We start from the raw sequence: 8,399 nt of genomic DNA on the forward strand, positions 1-8,399 counted from the left end.
ATTTCTTAAATTGTTGTTGACACATAGGTAAAATTTATAACGTACATGAAGGCTCCTAAGAAACAAATAAGCAATAGGGGAATTTTATTTTGACAAGCTGGAACACAGATCATGAAAGGGGAAGAAATTCTTATTCATTTTGCTTTGTTTTCCTTTGAATTTGTTTTACTGTACTTTTGAGGGATGATTATTAACACATAGGTAAATTTTAAAATGTTACTAGTGGTGAAAAGATTTTTGACCATATTTAACATGATAAAATTTCTTGACTAAAAAAATTTTTGTATAGCTAGAACCTCAAACATATAACTTCTATGTATTTATTTACCTAGAAAGGCTGAGATTTGCAAATAAGTCAGAATCAATAATGCTTATGTTTCTTGGTCATAAGGTTCACCAGAAAATGATGCAATTCAAATTAAAAGTGATGAGATAATGTGTTATAAAATCTCTTAGGTTAATAAACAAATTGTCTCTCAAAAGCACAGTAAGGTAATGTAATATTCAGAGATACAATTACCAATGCTACTAATCTGGAAAACATGTGCCTTTCCATTTATTTTACTTAATGCTGTTGCTGTCTCTTTTATAAAAGTAAGTCTTCAATACAATTGTTGAAGAATGAATAATTTGGGGGTTTTTTCCACCATAATTTATTTAACGAATACTTGAGTATAGAATCTAATTGGTATACCTACCTTTTTATGCTTTTGGATTGCATTCGAGTAACTTAGTAAGGTCAATTTCAAAAAACATCTTAGAATTCCAGATGGGAGGTTTCAATTTTTAGAGCTTTGGGTCATGTCCCTGGGTTGTGCCCCTGCCAAAGTGTCTGTCCTGGGAACGTTGGAAACCTCTAACCAGGACCTGCAGGGCACTCTGCACAAAATAATGAGGTCACTAGCATGAAGGGCTCTGGGCTCTGAAGCAGTTGGAACAGGGTTCTATAACCTTTCCCAATATTAGATCCCTTCCAGGCTAAGGGTCAGGGAAAGGGAAACCGGAAATGAGATTGCCCTGCTGGGTGGATAGAAAGACAAGGGCAAGGGACCATAAGTTATGAGAGGAAAGAACTGTTCAAGAAGATTGAGGGGGGAATTCCCTGGCAGTCCAGTGGTTAGAACTCCACCAAAAAAAAAAAAAAAAAAAAAGCTTGAGGGAGTGGGGAAAGGAGAGGGATGTGAACAGAGGAAGAAAGCTCCCTTTGAGGTCCTGGCAGTCATGCAGTTCTAAGTGAGGACCAGTCCAACTGAAACAGCTAGCAGGACCCTGTGGGGCCTTCCTGGGGACAACCTCCCCACCTTCCCACTGTGTCCCCTCCCTCTTGTTTGTAGAAAAGCTTTAGCCTCCTAGGCCTACCCTGATTTTTTTTTTTTTTTTTTTTCGGTACGCGGGCCTCTCACTGCTGTGGCCTCTCCCGTTGCGGAGCACAGGCTCTGGACGCGCAGGCTCAGCGGCCATGGCTCACGGGTCCAGCCGCTCCGCAGCATGTGGGATCCTCCCGGACCGGGGCACAAACCCGCGTCCCCTGCATCGGCAGGCGGACCCTCAACCACTGCACCACCAGGGAAGCCCCCTACCCTGATTTCTAAAGAACAAATTTAATCAGAGAAGTGAGAAAATGCAGAAACAAAGGAAAATAGTCAAACAAGACAAAATAATAATAGTTTAGCCATAAAACAAAGTCAGGGACCTTTATTTCCTCCTCAAGGGCTGTAAATAATATCCTGAACAATATCCTTGAATTGTTTTGGAGATGCTAAAACCCCTACTAGGTGAAAAAGTTAACTGCTTGCTGACCACCAGCGAGTAGACCGCAGACCAGGTGGAATCAGAAAGTTGATGATTGAGATTCCAGAAACATCACCGTGTTACCTCACCATCAACCAATCAGAGAATTGTGCACAAGCTGATCACACACCCTGTGACCCTCTACCTCACACTGTCTTTAGAAATCCTTCCCTGAAACCTATCGGGGAGTTTGGGTCTTTTGAACAGTAGCTGCTCATTCTCCATGCTTGGTCCCATGTGGGGTGCCTTGCGGTAAGTGCTATACTTTCCTTCACCACAACCCAGTGTCAGTAGATTGGCTTTGCTGTGCATTGGGCGAGCCAAGTTTGGTTCAGTAACACAACGGGGGTAGATAAAAAGCAGTGGAAATAAAAGTCTGTTTTTAGGGAATTCAGAAACTGGGACGCAAGAGTCTCCTGTAGAAGGGCCATCTCTGCTGCTCTCCTTCTGGCCATATTCATTCATTTCCTTCCATCCATGTCTTCTGTCTCTAGTTTCTTCCTCCAGTTCACTAAGTAGACAAAACCCCTTAAATAAAGTAGCCGGTGGTATGAAATCCAGGTTTTTCACTAATGCTGGTTTTAATTTATCATGAAGTCTATGTTGAAATGCTGCAAATCTGGATTAAATTATGGGAAGCATTTCACCATTGACTTGAAATGCGTCACAGACAAAGCATTAAATTACAGGGAATCACATGGTCATAAAATTATTCCACGTTTCTCTTTCAGTCATTCTGATTATACCTCCAGGAGAATACCTCCGTTTGTTGAAAGCTGTTTGTCTTGGACACAAGGCTCAGGCAACAGCATTTAAGGAGTACTGTTGGGGGATTCTGGTGTAGAGGTCTATAGACTGCACTTTGGAAAACCCTGGCCTAGACAAATACAATATTGTTTTGCATGATCAAATACCCCATTAGTAAAAATAAGTTTAGCAAAACCCACAATATTTAATGTAATGAGTGATATAGTGAAAGCAATGTAGCATTTACACATATTTGCTAGTTAAAAATTTTTTTTTGGTTAATGCTTTGTGATAAAGATCTAGTTCAGTCAGCTTTGGTATTTAGTTTTAATGACAGCCCTAGCTGATAAAGCTATCTCACCAAGATACAAAGGGTCAAATGGAAATACACAGTTGTCTGTACTTACTGAATCTTGATACTCATTTTTCAGTTCAGTTTACCAATTTTTCAGGTTTTGTTAAAATCTGGCTAGTAAATTTCTTTCTTTTTTGGTGTCAATCAATATTTTTGTGAACTGGGAGATTGTGCTTTTTTTTTTTTTTTTTTTTTTTTTTTTTTGCGGTACGCGGGCCTCTCACTGTTGTGGCCTCTCCCGTTGCGGAGCACAGGCTCTGGACGCGCAGGCTCAGCGGCGATGGCTCACGGGCCCAGCCGCTCTGCGGCATGTGGGATCTTCCCGGACCCGGGCACGAACCCGTGTCCCCTGCATCGGCAGGCGGACTCTCAACCACTGCGCCACCAGGGAAGCCCCATTTTTAATATTTTTAACAAATAGGTTGTAATATTTTTAACAAAACCCATTGAAATTTCTAAACAAATGATAAATTATGTCTCCAAGTCTTTTTACCATGCAGGTGAGCTTTAGATAGTTACATTGTTTGGGGGGAAAAAATTACCAAACAACGGAAATAATTTCACACATCAATTTTCTAATGTTCTTTCAATAACATGAGTTTCTTTTAAAAAGCAGATGTTTTCTTATTCATTGGATAACTGCTTGTAATATCTAATTAGACTGACACACTCTTTTGACTGCCTGATGGAAAGCTCATAATATGTCAGTTTTGTCATTTTCTTATTAGCTTCTGTTTGCATTATTATTATTTTCAATATGTGTCTACTTTGCAGGAAACTTTAAAGTCACACTAGATAATATACTGTGTGGGTTTCCTGACACAAACAGTCCTCCAATTTTCCAACACCAACTGGGTTTCCAATAATTTAATTCAATTCTGACACTAAGTGTCTGGAGTTAGCTACAGGTTAAGGGCTCTGTCCCACAAGACTGCCTCTATGTCAGATGCCATCCACAAATAGGGTACCAAGGCTACCCACAGTTCTGCCCAGCCAACTACAAATTTGGGGGTTCCCATGACCCCCTCCTCAGATTTGTAATTCACTAGAACTACTCACAGAAATCAGAAAAACACTTAAGTTTAAAGGTTTAGGTTTAGTCAAAGGTTTAAAGGTTTAGTCAAAAGGAAGAGATGCATAGGGTGAGATATGGGGACTCGTGGTATTGCAGGGGGTGCGCAAAGATTTCATGCCCTCTCCCAGTGACCATGCTCCCAGCACCTTTTGACTAACAGGGAAGCTCTCTGTATCTCCTTGTTTAAGAGTCTTTAAGGAATACAATCTTTAGTCCTTCTTCCCGTCCTTGGAGGTCAGGGATGGGTTGAAAGTCCCAACCCTCTCATCAAGGGTTTGGTCTTTCCAGTGACCAGCTCCTAGCGATCTAAGGGGCCTCACCCTGAGCCACCTTATTAGCATAAACTCAGGTGTGGTCCCAGAGGCCTCTTGTGAATAACAAAAGGCACTTCTGTCACTGAAGAAATTCCAAGGGTTTTAGGTGCTCTGTGTTAAGAATGGGAGAAAAAGACCAAATATATATATTATTATATATATAATAACATACATTATATAATATATATTATTATATATATATACTATATAAATATGTATATTATACCACGTAATACTCTATATGACTCTTAACCAGGCCCACGTAAATTGCAACTGCGATGTACTTAAAGTGAACAATTGGGTAAGGGTACCACTGTTAGCTCCCACTTATGCCCAGGATACCTCACTGCACCAGTTAGGGTTTCTAATTGTAAAGAACAGAATCCACCCTAGCTAATAAATAGGAAGAGCGTTTATTAAATGACAGAGCTCAGAAAAACATTGCTTATGTTTACCAGTTTATTCTAAAGGATACAACCCAGGAACAGCCAAATGAAGAGGTGCATAGGGCAAAGTGTGGTGGTGGGGAGCACACCACCCTCCCAGCATATCAACGTGTTCACCAACCTAGAAGCTCCCTAATCCCATCATTTAGGGGCTTTTAACTAGGTTTCATTTCACAGGCATAACTGATTAAATAACTGGCCATCGATGATTGAACTCAAACTCCAGGTCCCTCTCACCTTCCCAGGAGTCAGGGAAGTAGGGCTGAAATTTCTAACCCTCTCGCCACCTGGTTGTTCTTTCTGTCGATCAGCACCCCATCTTGGAGCTATCTAGGGGCACCCACCCGAAATATTTCATTATCATACAAAAGACACTCTTATCAATCCAGAGATTCCAAGGGTTTTAGGACCTCTGTGCCAGGAACTGGAACAAAGACCAAGTATTTAATTTTTATTGTACCATAATTTCATTTAAAAAATACAAAATTTGTCATGGTTTTGTGAATGAAAGGTCCTCCTCCTCTAAATTTTATCTGTCTTGTTGGGTGTGAAAGTTAACAAGTGGCTATGTAACATGAAACTGCAGCTGTAGTGATTTGTCTGCCTTTCACTGATTCAGAAATTTTTGTCAAGCAAAGTTCATTTTAAAAGCAGAATCATATATATATACATATATACATATATATGTATATATATATATATGTATAACTGAATGACTTTGCTGTATATCTGAAACTAACACAACATTGTAAATCAACTATACTTCAATTAAAACAAAAAAGGAAAAAAAAAAACAAAAGCAGAATGAGTGTTTTATATGAACCATAATCAAAAGAAGTGCTTTAATTTTAACTGATTTACCATGATTAGTACTTGGCTAGCAAATGTCCATAACATAACAATTTTCTTAAAGTGGAGAAGGATATAAAACACTATCTCAGGAATAAAAGACTAAGTGATAGTACTTTCTAAGAAGGCAGACCTTATAAAAGCCATTGTCAGTAGGTTAAAACACTCCTCAGAAAGAGTAAATTTAAGTTGTGAGTCCATAAATAAAGGTGATGTTTTCTTCTTGTCTGGTTGATCTTTAAGGATATTTATGTGACATTTATTTGACAAAATGAAATGTTTTATATAGCAAGCTAGGAATGGTAATTTCAAAGTAAATTGGGAATTTTTCTGGCTTGTGCAGTTGTTACTTTTTTTAAGATAGTTATTTTTAAGAGATATTGCATTAGTTTGTTAGGGCTGCTATAGCAAAGTACCACAATCTGGGTAACTTAAAAGAACAGAAATGTGTTCTCTCAGTTCTAGAGGATTGAAGTCTGAGATCAAGGTGTCCACAGGGACGTACTCCAGGGGAGAAACTGCCCTATGCTCTTCTTTCAGCTTCTAGTGTTTCCGGCAATCTTTGGCATTCCTTGTCTTATGGACATTCCATGTTACATCTTAATTATGTCTACAAAGACCCTGTTTCCAAATAAAGTCACATTTGCAGATATGGGGGGTTGTGTGTGCTTAAGACTTACACATATCTTTTTGGGAGATGCAAGTCAATCCACGATTTAGGGTCCCTGGCTGTTCTGGAAATTAAAATAACAAAGGATAATGGGAGAAAAGCACACAAATTTTACCGAATTTTTACATGTACATGGGAACCTTCACATGAGAGTGAAAACCCAAGGAAGTGACCAAAGCAGGAAGCTTTTGTACCTTTAGACAAAGAAACCAGAAATTTGTGTAAAATTGACAGGACAAAGGGGTTTGAGCTAGGGGTAGTAAGTGGTGAAGAAGTAACTAGGAGGACAGGGGTTAATTTAATGAGAGGTTTATACAGATTTCTTGGCCCCAAATTCCCTGATTCTGGTGATGAGAATTTCTCCCTTCCTCCTGGTAGAGGGAGGGTACATTTCACTTGGGAGTTTTAAGACGTGTTTCAGGGAAGAAGGGCAAGAGGGTGAAGTTAGCGTGACTTTCCTGTTTCTTCTGCCTTTTTCTCAAACTTCTTCAGCTTAAGATCTTCAATGTGCCAAGGTGCCATATTTTGTGGTAGCATGTCCTGGACCCCATCAAGATAACAATGTCCTCACCATCACTTCCACTGTAGGGCATAGTCAGTGAAATATGCTAAAAGAAAGAAATTAGAGGCATAGGACTGGGAAGGAGGAAATAAATCTGTCATTATTAATAATAGATTTTAGCAAGGTGGCTGAATACAAGATTCTATACAACAGTAATAAGCAACTAGAAAATGTTTTTGAAAGAAGACATTGTTTTCAATAGTGTCAGAGAATATTAAATACTTAGGGAAGACATATAGGACTTCTAAAGGGAAAATTATAAAACTTTACTAAGAGACATTAAGGAAGGAAGATTCAAATAAGTGTAGAGATAAAACATGCCCACAGAAAGGAAGAAGGATCAGTATAGTAATGGTGTCGTTTTTTCCCAAATTGCTCTGAAGTTTCAGTGCAATTCCAATCAACATCTCAAAAACTTTTTTATGGAACTTAATAAGAAGGTTTTAAAGTATATTAGTAAATAGATAGAACTGAGGAAAAATGGTTGTCCATTTGGAAAAAGATGAAATTGGATTTCTAATTTGCACCAACTCTAGGGACTTCCCTGGCAGTCCAGTGGTTAAGACTCCGAGCTTCCAATGCAGAGGGCACGGGTTCAATCCTTGGTTGGGGAACTAAAATCCCACATCATGCAGTGTGGCAAAAAAAAAAACAAAAAACAAAATCAACTCTAGATGGATTAAGAAGTTAAATCTCAAAAACAATACTTCAAAACTTTAATAGAAAATATAGGTCATCTGAGGGAAAAATGTCTTAAGACATAAAAACCACTATCTATAAAAAGAGAATGTAGATAAATTAGACTATATTAAAGACTATATTAGACTATATTAAAGCATGGTCCCATGGTTCCATAAGGCTCCATCCCAATTTGGTTAGTAATTTTAGGAATCCCATAGGCTCACTGTCATTTTCCTGATGGTGATGTGCAAAAGCAATGGACAGGGGCCTCTGTTCTAGGTCCAGCTTCACTAACCAGTGGGACCTTAATTGATCTGATTTTCCTCTTGTAAAACAAGAGCACTGGATTCAATCATCTCCAAATTTCCTTCTAGTTCTTTTCTTTTCTTCTTTTTTTAACTGACATGAAACATTATATTAGTTTCAGCTGTACGACATAATGATTCAATGTTTGTAAATATTGCGAAACGTTCACCCCAAGATGTCTAGTTAACATCCGTCAATATACATAGTTACAAAAATGTTTTTCTTATGATGAGTTCCTTTCAGACCTAAAATTCTGAGTCAGCAATCCCAGGCATAACCTCTTGACTTTCTTGGGTGTTGTCCTAGAGCCAGGCCACAGCTCCTGGAACCTGCCCCTGCCCTGCTTCCCCTGCCTCAGTTCCTGCTTGACGTGTGTCCCTCTGCAGCTCATACATGAGCACAGCCTCTTCTCCCAAATGCTATGGGCTTGGCTCCAGCTCTCCTGCATTTATATGTTGCCTTGTGTTACGTTTGTATGTGCATGCATTTTTATCTCCTCAGGTATATCTTAAGTGCTTTTAAGGTTAGAGCCCTGACTTCTAACCCAAACCGACCTTTCCAGATCACCTGCCTATAGTGGACATTCAGTAAATGTTTCTTCAT

Source organism: Tursiops truncatus, chromosome 1, assembly GCF_011762595.2.
Source record: "Tursiops truncatus isolate mTurTru1 chromosome 1, mTurTru1.mat.Y, whole genome shotgun sequence".
Lineage (NCBI taxonomy): Eukaryota > Metazoa > Chordata > Mammalia > Artiodactyla > Delphinidae > Tursiops > Tursiops truncatus.